Genomic DNA, 12,161 nt, shown 5'->3' on the forward strand with positions numbered 1-12,161 from the left:
GATTTCTTTTGATCTTAGCTTTTGGGAAAAGCCTGCTAGGACTAAGTTGGTGGTGACAGCTTGTGTCCTTTTAACATCCCATGCATCATTTTTTTCCAGGGAAAATACGACAGAGCATTTCTTTTAATGACTAAAAAGCTCTAAGGAAGTGGCTGGAGTATTTTACAGGTCTGGTAAGTGGAACTGAATGATTTGAACCTGGAAAAATCAATCAGAGATGTATTACTGGTTGAGAAAGGGTGTTTTGTTTTGATACTTAAGGGTTAATGATAATACATTTTATTTATAAAGGGCCCCCGCCGCAAAGGGACTCAGAGCCTGGTATGGCAACACACAAATGATGAAGATATAAAATACAATAGCAATGAGAAGTCAGCAGCTTGGTAAATGTTATCCTTTTGGTGAGTGGAGTTTGGATAGTCTGGGGAGCTCGCCACTCTCGCCAGCAGGTTTTGAAATCTCTATTCTTGAGCACAAACATCAAAGCCAGCTGGAGCACAATGGAACTAAGTCTACAAACAACCACTCACTAAAATGGGCTGTAAATGCTTTGATTTGATCAGGTTCCTTTGGTGTTACCCAACTAAAACCACTAGGTGTCCTCCAAAGCTAATCAAGAACAATTTTCTCTTGTCCCTCTATCTTGCTGACTTGTTCCCTGGCTAGTGTGTGATTCTGTGGAGTACTGGAACAAACTACTGTACTCTATGAAAATTAAAGTCTTGAAATCGTAAAACCAACATGATCGTACAACCAAAGGAGGAGAAGTGATGTTCTGCTGGGGTGAGCAGAACTAAGCACAGAACTATTTTAAGATTACTGATCCAGGAATCTGAACTGTAATTCAGCTTCAGCAGGAAAACACTAAATTTTAAACAGTTAATATACTGAACATAATGGAAACTATGATTATGAAGCAAATGATTATCTTAAAACAGTAACAGGTGGAGGAGGCATGTAAAATAGGCATGATTAATGGAAAATAATATGATTTCAAATCATTTATTCAAATCTTTCTTAGTTCTTAGTCATATCTCCTACTTTAAATGAGATCATAACAATACAATCTTTCCCACTAATGTGACTAGCTATGCAAAGCAAACCCCTCATTACTATTTACATGTATACTATTTACATTAAAAGCTAAGAAACAGGCTGCATTTTTGTACAGTTTTAGTTGGGGTTCAAGAGTGATTTTTGCTCCATTAATGTGTATTTTATTTTTGTATTTCTGTTGATTTAATTGTATCTCACATTTATTTCAGGTACTTATATGGCTCCCATTGCCATAGTATCTGAGCATCTCTCAGGTCTTGTCTTCACTGATAGCAAAAGGTATGTTTTTATCTCAGGGTAACTAATGCACATGAACTATCCCGAGGTGAAAACCCAGTGACAACAGGGAACATTAGTTTTACCACAAGATAAACTAGTCGATGTCAGCACCATACCACTGCCTTACCTAATACATTTTGTGACCGTCACTGTGTTTTTACCTCACGTGTTAATTACGGAGGTAAAAAAAAATCCCTCTTTCCAGCAGTGAAGACAAAGCCACCATCAACACTTTTGTGAGGAAGGGAAATAGGAAAATCCCATTTTACAAATGGGAAATTGAGGCACCAAATGACTTGCCAAAGGTCACACGGGAAGTCTGTGGCAGGGCAAGGAATTGACTCCAAATCTGCCCAGGTTACACCCAAACCACTGGACCATCCGTCCTCTCCAAACAATCACTGTTGGGGATTGGTGACATGCCTCTCAAATTTCGGTCCCAAAGTTATCTAGATTCCATATAAAATTTGTTTTTTGTTGTTGAAAATGATTTACTTCAAAAATAGAGAACCATGACACTGAAGTTATGAAAGCATTATTTACACCAAGGGAAGGTGTTTCACTGTATTTTACATTTCTTGCAAAAATAATTTGCTGTGTCCTTCATTTTGAGTCTCTTTCATGTGTTATGTTCACATTTGGGCCTGGGCTGGTGGAGTGGACAACAACATTATTCAAGAAGTTGCGCAGCCCATTGCCTGCGCCGGATAGCTCTTGTGGGTAAACAGAGGGCTTCATTCCTATCTAGCCACAAGATCTACACAGCACAAGCAGCGGCCATTCCAAATCCTCACACGCTGCCCTGAAAATGTGCCTCAGCCTTGACTTGAAGGGACCACTTCTAGGGTTGGGAGTGGCGTTTAGTGTCCATGGAACTTTCAATATTTGACCTTTCTACTGAGACTGTCCACAAAGAAGACAGCTCATTCTAATTGTGGTGTGTCACTTGTCCACAAAGAACTGGTTTTAGACTCACTAACTCATTACACATACATCCCTGAAGAGCCGTCAGATGGCAGTAGTGTTCAAACTCCTGAGTCAAGTCCCCCAAAATAATGATATTTTTACAATTAATATGATTTGACTTGTTTTTGTTTGCTTTATGGTTTTTGAGCCTTTAGGATTCATGTTTTCAAGTGTTGCTTTGCAACTATGAGAGCTAGAAACAATCTTTTTTGCTTCTTTTTCTTTTAAATGAAAGCTGAGAGTCTCACATAATCACTTGAATCCAGGAGCTGGGCCTTTACGAAAAACACCAAATATTGCCAGTCTCCTGGTAAAGTCACGAGAGCTGGCAACAGTGAAAATTTTTTTGTATGAAACTGAGACATTTGTGCAAGGAAAGGCATGAAAGCACCTTGGAAGACTTTTCAATATCACAGTGATACAAAATATATCTCTTATATTAGAATCTGGACTTAACTAGGAGTGGATCATAGGCATGGAGATTCAGGTGCCTGCAATGACCCCAAATCAGGTTTCAAGTAAAAGGTGCATAGACATATAACAGGAATGATTCTGCACTCCGTCCCCCTGTTGCTTTGGTCATGCATGTTTAACCACTTGAGAATCATGTCTTGAATCTTCTCTTTCAAAGGAGGCAGGAATCACGATTCTGAAGTCCTAAGACTCCGAACCTTGTGCATCACAGGCCCCATCAAAGTTATAAGGAACAAGAAGTACATTGAGCAAAAAAAGGGTGAGGATTGTTCTCTAGTCACAAAAGCTGGAGATGGAAAAAGCCTGACAGGTTCCACCAAGTTCTTACCTCAATGTCCAAAGTTGGATTGTCCCCTGAGATTTCCAGTGCAGTTTTAAACAGCCCAAGGGATGAGGTTGCTAACATATCCCTGGGAAACTATTTTAATTCAGACCTCACTTCCAGAGGTCAGGTAGATCAGCAGTTGAACATGAGCTCCCAGTGCCATGTTGTAGCTAAGATAGCTAACAGATCCTTATGTGTATAAACAGGGGCATATCAAGCAGGGGGGAGGTGGTATTTCCTCTTTATATGGCATCAGTGAGACCATTATTAGAATACTGTATCCAGTTCTGGAGTCCACGTTTCCAAAAGGATGTTGAAAAATTGCAAAGGGTTCAAAAAAGAGTTACAATAGTGATTCAAGGTCAGGGAACCATGGCTGGCAGTGAGAAAGTTAAGAATTTCAATCTATTTAGTTATCCAAAAGAACGTTAAGAAGTGGCTTGATCACAGTCTACAATTACCAACATGAGGAAGAGATTTCTAATTGTAGACAGCTATTTACTATTGCATAAAAAGGGATAACAAGATCCACTTATTGGAAGCTGAAGCCAGACAAATTCAGGCTAGAAATAAGGGGCAGTTTTTTACACTGGTGGTAATTAAAACATTGGAAAAACTTACCTAGGGACATGGTGGAGTCTCCATTACTTAAAGATTTTACATCAAGGTGGAATATCTTTCTAAAAGATATGCTCTAGCTCAAACAGAAGCATGGGCTTCATGCATGCATTACACAAAGATTCAGAAGAGATTGTCATAATTTTTTTTGCCTTAAAAATCCGCGACGTCTATTAATCTAAACACATTGTCAAGGACCTTCAGCATTAAAAGTATAACCCCTCTACAATGTTTAACTGTAGCAGGCTGTTATAATTGCTTGTGTGAATGATTGATTATAGGGGGATATGGTAATGTGCAGTAAACGAGTGTACTATATGCTCCCCGGGGTGGATAGTCTCAGACTTCTATACATCAGGGTGATGTATAGAAGTAAGGTGTTATTCCTCCTTGCCAAATGGCAAGGGCATGTGCCTTTGGTGCTGAAGGTTCTGGGTTCGCTCACCAATGACAAGCAAGGTATCTGAAGGTGGATGCAGCCACAGCAAACTACTCTACATCACTAACATGCTATATATTTGATAGCAAATCTGACATATATGTTCAGATCCTGAAGTCAGCTGTTCGTTGATCCCAGGAAGATAAATGGAGCTTCATGCAGTCTACTGTATGCATGTCTGTCAGAGGAAACTTCAAAACCAAGGTCCTATCTGCTTTCGATTATTATTTCTTTTTTATATGTTGGTAGTATCTGGAGGCATCAGTCAAGATCAAGGCCCCATCGTGCTAGGTTTTGTATATTAAGATATGCCCCCTACACTAAAGAGCATACAGTTGTGAGCCATGATCCTACAAACACTTATGTACATGCTTAACTTTACTACTGTGAGTAAATCAATAGTAAAACATGTGTATGTAAATTGTTTGCAGAATTGGGGCTTTGGATATTAAAGATCCCATGAGGAAGGTTTGCTTTTGCGTTAAAAATAACTAAAAGTATTGTGCATTTATATACAGCACCCTTCATCCAAGGAATTCAAGCCACATTACAAACATTAATTAAATAAACCGTACCACACTCGTGAGGTAGATACTCTGGCAATTGAGGTTAAATGATTTGCCTAAAGTCACACCATAATCCCATGTCATTGTGGCAGTCAAGAACAGAATCTAGGTGTTCGAACTCCAGTTTTCCCTGAACTAGTCACTTGTGCACCCCATTTCCTCTTTTGATCAAAATCTCCCTCCAGCCACACAGCTGTTGTACTCCGCATTCCACCCCAGCAGTAGCGGTATTTCAGTGGTACTCTGTGTCTATAGTTTATGAAGCACTTTGAGGTCTTTTGAGATGAAAAGCACTTTAGAGCAGGGACAGATGGAGTAAGGACATCTAGGTTCTACTGTTGACTCTCCCCCTAGAGCAGGGGTGGCCAACCTGGGGCTCCGGAGTCACAGGCGGCTCTTCAGAAGTTAATATGCGGCTCCTTGGCTAGGCACCGACTCCGGGGCTGGAGCTACAGGCGCCAACTTTCCAATGTGCCGGGGTGGGGGGGAGGTGCTCACTGCTGAACCCCCTGGCTCTGCCCCAGACCCTGACCCCACTTCCCCCTGCACCCCAGCCTCCTGCACCCCACGAAACAGCTGATCAGCAGGTGCAGGGAGGAAGGGGGAGGTACTGATTGGCGGGGCTGCCGGTGGGTGGGAGGCGCTGGGAGCAGGGCGGGGGGGAGCTGACGGGGGGGCTGCCAGTGGGTGGGTGGGAGGCGCTGGGAGCAGGGCGGGGGGGAGCTGACGGGGGGGCTGCCAGTGGGTGGGTGGGAGGGAGGTGCTGGGAGCAGGGCGGGGGGGAGCTGACAGGGGGGCTGCCAGTGGGTGGGTGGGAGGGAGGCGCTGGGAGCAGGGCGGGGGGGAGCTGACAGGGGGGCTGCTGGTGGGTGGGTGGGAGGGAGGCGCTGGGAGCAGGGCGGGGGGGAGCTGACGGGGGGGGGCTGCCAGTGGGTGGGTGGGAGGCGCTGGGAGCAGGGGCGGGGGGGAGCTGACGGGGGGGCTGCCAGTGGGTGGGTGGGAGGCGCTGGGAGCAGGGCGGGGGGGAGCTGACAGGGGGGCTGCTGGTGGGTGGGTGGGTGGGAGGCGCTGGGAGCAGGGCGGGGGGGAGCTGACGGGGGGGGCTGCCAGTGGGTGGGTGGGAGGCGCTGGGAGCAGGGGCGGGGGGGAGCTGACGGGGGGGCTGCCAGTGGGTGGGTGGGAGGCGCTGGGAGCAGGGCGGGGGGGAGCTGACGGGGGGGCTGCCAGTGGGTGGGTGGGAGGCGCTGGGAGCAGGGCGGGGGGGAGCTGACGGGGGGGCTGCCAGTGGGTGGGTGGGAGGCGCTGGGAGCAGGGCGGGGGGGAGCTGACAGGGGGGCTGCTGGTGGGTGGGTGGGAGGGAGGCGCTGGGAGCAGGGGCGGGGGGGAGCTGATGGGGGCTGCCGGTGGGTGGGTGGGAGGTGCTGGGAGCAGGGGGAAGCTGATGGGGGTCTGCCGGTGAGTGGGTGGGTGGTAGGCGCTGGGAGCAGGGGCGGGGGAGAGCTGATCGGGGGGCTGCCGGTGGGTGGGTGGGGGGGCTGGGAGCAGGGGTGGGGGGGAGCTGATGCGGGGCTGCTGGTGGTTCGGAGGCGCTGGGAGCAGGGGTGGTGGGGAGCTGATGGGGGGCTGCCGGTGGGTGGGTGGGGGGGCTGGGAGCAGGGGTGGGGGGGAGCTGATGCGGGGCTGCCGGTGGGTGGGGGGGCTGGGAGCAGGGGTGGGGGGGAGCTGATGGGGGGGCTGCCGGTGGGTGGGTGGGGGGGCTGGGAGCAGGGGTGGGGGGGAGCTGATGCGGGGCTGCTGGTGGTTCGGAGGCGCTGGGAGCAGGGGTGGTGGGGAGCTGATGGGGGGCTGCCGGTGGGTGGGTGGGGGGGCTGGGAGCAGGGGTGGGGGGGAGCTGATGCGGGGCTGCTGGTGGTTCGGAGGCGCTGGGAGCAGGGGTGGTGGGGAGCTGATGGGGGGCTGCCGGTGGGTGGGTGGGGGGGCTGGGAGCAGGGGTGGGGGGGAGCTGATGGGGGGCTGCCGGTGGGTGGGGGGGCTGGGAGCAGGGGTGGGGGGGAGCTGATGCGGGGCTGCCGGTGGGTGGGGGGGCTGGGAGCAGGGGTGGGGGGGAGCTGATGGGGGGCTGCCGGTGGGTGGGTAGGGCTGGGAGCCGGGCTGGGGGAAGCTGATGGGGGGGCTGCTGACGTGTTACTGTGGCTCTTTGGCACTGTACTGGCTCCGGCTCAGGCCCTAGACCCTGGAAGGGGGTGGGGGGCAGTGGGCAAACAGGCCGGCCTAGGGCAGCTAATTCGCGCGAGGGGCGAGAGAAACATCCAGGCTGTAGTCACCAGCGCCGAGCACTTTGAGCACGGCGCTTCTAGCCGGCTACCATGCTTGCTCGCCGCTCCGGGGACCGCCGAGCTCACGGCGGCCGCGGCGGCCCATGGCCACCCGCCGCCCAGCAGGGGGAGCAAGAGCGGAGCCGGCTCGGCGGGCCCCGCCTTCGCCGCGCGTCACCGGCCCTCCAGCCTGTCACTTGCGCGGCGGCCCCGGCCCCGCCCCCGGCGGCAGGGAGGGCGGGGCGGGGCGGGCGCGAGGCCGAGGCCCCGGCGGCGCGGCGCGGCGCGGGGGGAAGCGCGCGCGCGCGCGCGGACCCTGCGCAGGCTGGGAGCTGCCCGCCGCGCTGCCCGGGGGACGAGGCGGGGGAGCCCGGCCGGCCGGCGCTCGGTAAGTGGGGCGCGCCCGCGGTACCTTCCTCCCGCCGTCATGTCGCCGGTGGAGCGGAGCGCCGCGTCGGTCCGTCCGTCTGTCCGTCTGTCTGTCCCTCCCTCCCGCTGTGCGTGCCGCGTAGCCGGCCGGGGCGCTCGGCCGGGGGCGGCGGCCCTCGAGCCCAGGTGTCCGAGCCAGCGAGCGACTTGCTGGTTCTCTTTTGTGCCAGCCGCGCGGCTGGGCTGGGCCGGCGCAGGCCCCGCGCTCTGTCCGCCGGGCTCATTTCGGGGGCGTCGGGAGGCTGCTTGTGCAGCAGCCCCCACTGTGCAGGGGCTGCAGAGCCAGCTGTCTCAGGGATGCGGGCAGGGCTCTCTTCCCGCCCCCCCCCCCGGCCCGGAGCTGTGCGGCTTCGTTGCGGTTGGTGATTTGCGGGAGCAGCTGGTGTCTCACGCCCCGGCTGCCGCCTCTGCACCAGCAGCAGCACGGGCCGGGGGAACTGGGTGCGTGTGTCTGCTGAGCTCTCACGCGTCATCCCTCTTCCCGGGGAGAAATCACCGGAGACAGGTGGGTGGTCTCTGCCTGTCCCCCACTGAGCCAGAGCTCTCTGGGATCGCTGCCCGGTGTCCTCAAAATAAGGAGTACTCACTGTTAATGCGAGAGAGGTGGTTTATTGTCCTCTGCTACCTAAGCTTTGCATTTATCGAGGGTTTCTATTGAAATAAAACCAGTGGTGACCAGAGTTTTACTTCCAGAGTGGTTAGCCGAGTTAGTCTGTAGCAGCAAAAACAACCAGGAGTCCTTGTGGCACCTTAGAGACTAACACATTTATTTAGGCATAAGGTTTTGTGACCTAGAACCCACTTCATCAGATGCATGGAGTGGAAAATACAGTAGCAGGTGTCTATATACAAGATCTACTACCCTCTGTGGTCTCCTCTCCAGTGCTCCTCCCCTCGCGCAAGGCTCAAACCAGTTGACACCGGAGCAGTCTAAATTGCTGGTATTTGATATGTAAGGGTGGAACACAGAAGCTTTGTGTCTTCAGCTACTGAGAAACCTAAATCACTGATGGCTTCCAGCTTCTCTAAACATCTGTCTCCCTGTTTAACATGGTAACAAGATTATCTTTCAGTTTGTCATTGTTTGTGTGTGTGAGTAGAAGTTATTTTCAGGAGGCTCGCTTGCTAAAAACAATACATTCAAATGCTTTACCTGTGGCATTAATTAAAAAAAACTCTCTTAAAGCAAATTAACTCCTTCACCGCTAATGCTGTTTGTTGTATTTTGCTTAGCTTGGACCATGTGAAGGGATGTGTCTAGTTCTCATGCGCTATTGTAGCAAAATTTGACAAACCCCATAGGGAGATGTTTACGTGAATGTCAAACAAAAATGCATTTGAATTTTTTAAAATAACTTGAATATTTTTGGCCCCCCAAATTCCTGGGTCCTGGGTATTGCATGTAGAGGGATTCTGGGGATGGATGGGAAGCTCTTTTAGACTTTGTCAGGGCTCTAAGAATCACATGAGCTGTTCTGATTTGTTACTGAAAATGAGACTGTGTTTGAGGCTGTAGTTTTAAGTTTGAGGTTTCCTGAGACTGTTATTTCGTCCAATTGAATTGAGCCCATAGATACTACACATCTTTGCTGGTCATCATCTGACCCAGCCATTCACAGAACCCATTTAAACAGAAGGCTGCTTGTGCAATACTTTCAACTTTTGCACTGAAGATATTTGACTGTAAATGGCTTTGCTTGTCCTAAGCCAAATTTCTTATTGCTCCCCTTTTAATGCCAAGGTGGAAGATTAGGTAGGGCATGCAGAAGGCCTTGCTGAAAGTCTGGTGGGTAGGAAAAAAAACCATTGCAATAAGTTTTGTTGTTGCAGTCAAACCTGCCACCAAACATCTTTGGGACATATCCCTCATCAGACCTCTCAACTGGTACCTCACTGAATTCAGACCCAAATAGCATTCAGTCCAGCAGAAACCCCCTGTCCACAACAACAGGAATATAGAAATTTTAAACAAATTGCATAGCATACCACTGCATATTAACTGAATCTTGCATCCAGCTTCCCTTGTTTATCCTGATTTTGTACCTGATAGGTTATGGACTTAATCGTATTCTTAAAGCTTGTCTGTCACCATTTTAGCCTGAGCAAGCTTTGAAATATTTAAGTGATTGGTGTTTGAATTTCTGTTTATTATTAAAGGGGACCAAATAGCACATTTCGGATCCAGTCATCCCCAAAGTGTTAGGTCTTTAGATCTGTGGTTTTGGTTGGAAACTTACCATTTTCTTGCTGTTATTGTAGTAATTATTTTCTGACTTTTTTCTGTGTGTAAATGAGTAAAGCACTTGCCAGATATGAAAGAAAGAAGAGACAGTTGTCAGACTTAAGTTGGTCCCCTGCTTAACAGCAAAGAACAAAAACAAAGCTGTACATACACGGTTTCAAATAGAGGCAGAGGAATGCATTCGTAGGAGGAATCTGCTTTCTAATTCTGTAGCAGACTAATGGAGGCGCTGGGAGTTCTCCAGGAGCAGCTGTTATTTTTACACCCTGCTTGCAAAAATATTCATCTTTTTTAAAGTGTAACTTCTGTAGTAATTTGCTTACTATCAATTCTTGTAGCTGTGATCATAATGAGCTAAGCATGCGTGAGCAGCACATCTGACTTGAGGTTTGGCTGGGCTGTTTTCTTCAGATGTTTCTTTCATTCTTCCGCTACTTTGTTCCATTGGTGCATGGATGTTCTTCTTTCACCTTCAGCCAGGTGGTGGGTGTCATGGTAGATAGATAAAATCAGTTGTGGGGATGAGCATCCTTTAAGCAGAGAGAAGTTGTAATTTTTGGTGGCTTTTTGGCCGCCTCTGAAAGGAAATGAAGTTGTTCCATGTTAAAGTTCCTTTGCACAACATTTCACCAGGTCAGTGCTCAGCTTGCTTTTCCCTCCACACCAGGTTTTAACTTGCATTCCATCCCCTGAATGTGTTTCTCTGTCAGAGTAGCTCAGAACCCGAGCAGGAATGTAGTTGGTCAGACCATACCTGCTTCCCAGCGCCTTATTCCTCTACACACCATTGTCAGTTTGCTCCAGTTCCATTTTTCTGATGCTCAGACACTGTGAAACATGAAATAGTTGGGTTTTTCTGAAAGGGGAGGGAGAGACTCTTAAGTGAGAAACAGAAGTTGGTGACTAAAGTAAATGTAGAGCTTGGAAAGTTGCTGGATTGACAGCTGTGTTGATTGACTTCCTGTGTTTATACATTAGACACAATGGGAAGAAAGCTGTACTACAACCCCACCCAAGGATTTGCCTCCCACTTGTAGGGCTGCCTCCCAGGGATCTGAGAGGCGTTCAGTTTCCATGTTGATTCAATCTCTGGCCTCTCTGCTAAACTTGGTGCCAGACAAAGGTGCAGATAGTGATGGTGGCTTTTGATATGGATGCCTGTTTCCTGGGCGTTGGACAGAAACTCACCAACTCAGGACGTTCACCATTGGTTAGTACGCTACATCAGATGAAGTGAGCTGTAGCTCACGAAAGCTTATGCTCAAATAAATTTGTTAGTCTCTAAGGTGCCACAGGTACTCCTTTTCTTTTTACACCTGGGTTCTAACTACTTTCCATCACAACCAAAATCTGGGTTGAATCCATGAGCTAGAGTGGAAGGTTCTGTGTCCCACTCCTTAAGCCATCCAGTCCATTCTTCCTCTCCCAGTGCAGATTTATTTTTAACATACTCTGTGAAGTGGGGAAAACAATACACATAAGTTTAGTGGACCTTCTTAAAGTGACCATGTATCTCAGTTTTAACTGGAACAGTCCTAGTTCTTCACAAGATGTCTTGGAGTCCTAGGACCTTCTTTGATAAAAATGGGATATAACAGATGTCTCAATCAAAATGCTTGTTTTTATACTGACAAAAAGTATGCTTAGGATTCTGGAAAGCAAGGTCTAACTACAATCATAGTACTGCTGTAACTGTACCACTATAGATTAAAGAAGTACACCCTCCCGCCCTGCCCCCCCCCCCCCCAATGTGGACTTAGTTATACCAGTGTAAAGGTGCCCTACCCAGGTATAGCTTACTCCTGTAAGGAAAGTGGAATAAGCTGTACTAGTATAAGGCACATTTATACAGGTATCGTTCTGTCGACAGTAGAAGTTGTATTGGGATAACAATTTCAGTAATACTAATAATTATACTGGTATAAAACTTCAGTTTAGACCAGGCCTCCGTGCTGACACTTTTTAAACTTTCCTGGTGGATATTCTGTTATGGAAGGTCACTATCTGCAGCTTTCCAACAGGACACTCTTTAATTGTGTGATGCTTTCAGAGTTTTTGTTAACAAAGGTAATTTATGACAGCTTATTTTGGGACCATGGCAGCGTATTTTAGAATTTTCCATCCGTTAGTATCCTCAACGACAACATTTTTTCTAAAGCAAAGTACTAATGTCATGAATAGGTAAGTGCTGTTGTGTACAAAATGCTGTTTCTTTGCAAGCAGTGTCAGCGAAATAGTGTGTGAAATTGAACTTGTAGATGTGACTTATCTCCGGGGGCTGGGGAGTGACTTTTTTTTGTTTGTCTCTGCAACAGGGTTGTGTAGTAGAGCACCTAATTAAATCTCTCACACCTCCTCCCCCTTGTCCTATGCAATACACTAGTTTAAATGATTTGTCATGAACTCCAGAAGTACATTGCACTGATGCCTCCTTTTCAACTTTGCCTCCGCC

The 12,161-nt window shown here is 48.8% G+C and overlaps 1 protein-coding gene across 2 annotated transcripts in view; it reads left to right on the plus strand.

Annotated features, from left to right (window-relative positions):
* Nucleotides 1-7,307: 7,307 nt before the first annotated feature.
* AMER1 (APC membrane recruitment protein 1) overlaps nt 7,308-12,161 on the plus strand; it is a 30,316-nt gene continuing 25,462 nt past the window's right edge. Inside the window, exon 1 of one of the 2 annotated variants that reach the window (XM_084639061.1) lies at nt 7,308-7,426. The gene's annotated coding sequence lies outside the window, so the exon portion shown is untranslated. The remainder of the gene's footprint in view (nt 7,427-12,161) is intronic. The other variant, XM_084639062.1, reaches the window with a different exon arrangement.

This window comes from Lepidochelys olivacea (assembly GCF_965140295.1).
Source record: "Lepidochelys olivacea isolate rLepOli2 genome assembly, chromosome: 9".
Lineage (NCBI taxonomy): Eukaryota > Metazoa > Chordata > Testudines > Cheloniidae > Lepidochelys > Lepidochelys olivacea.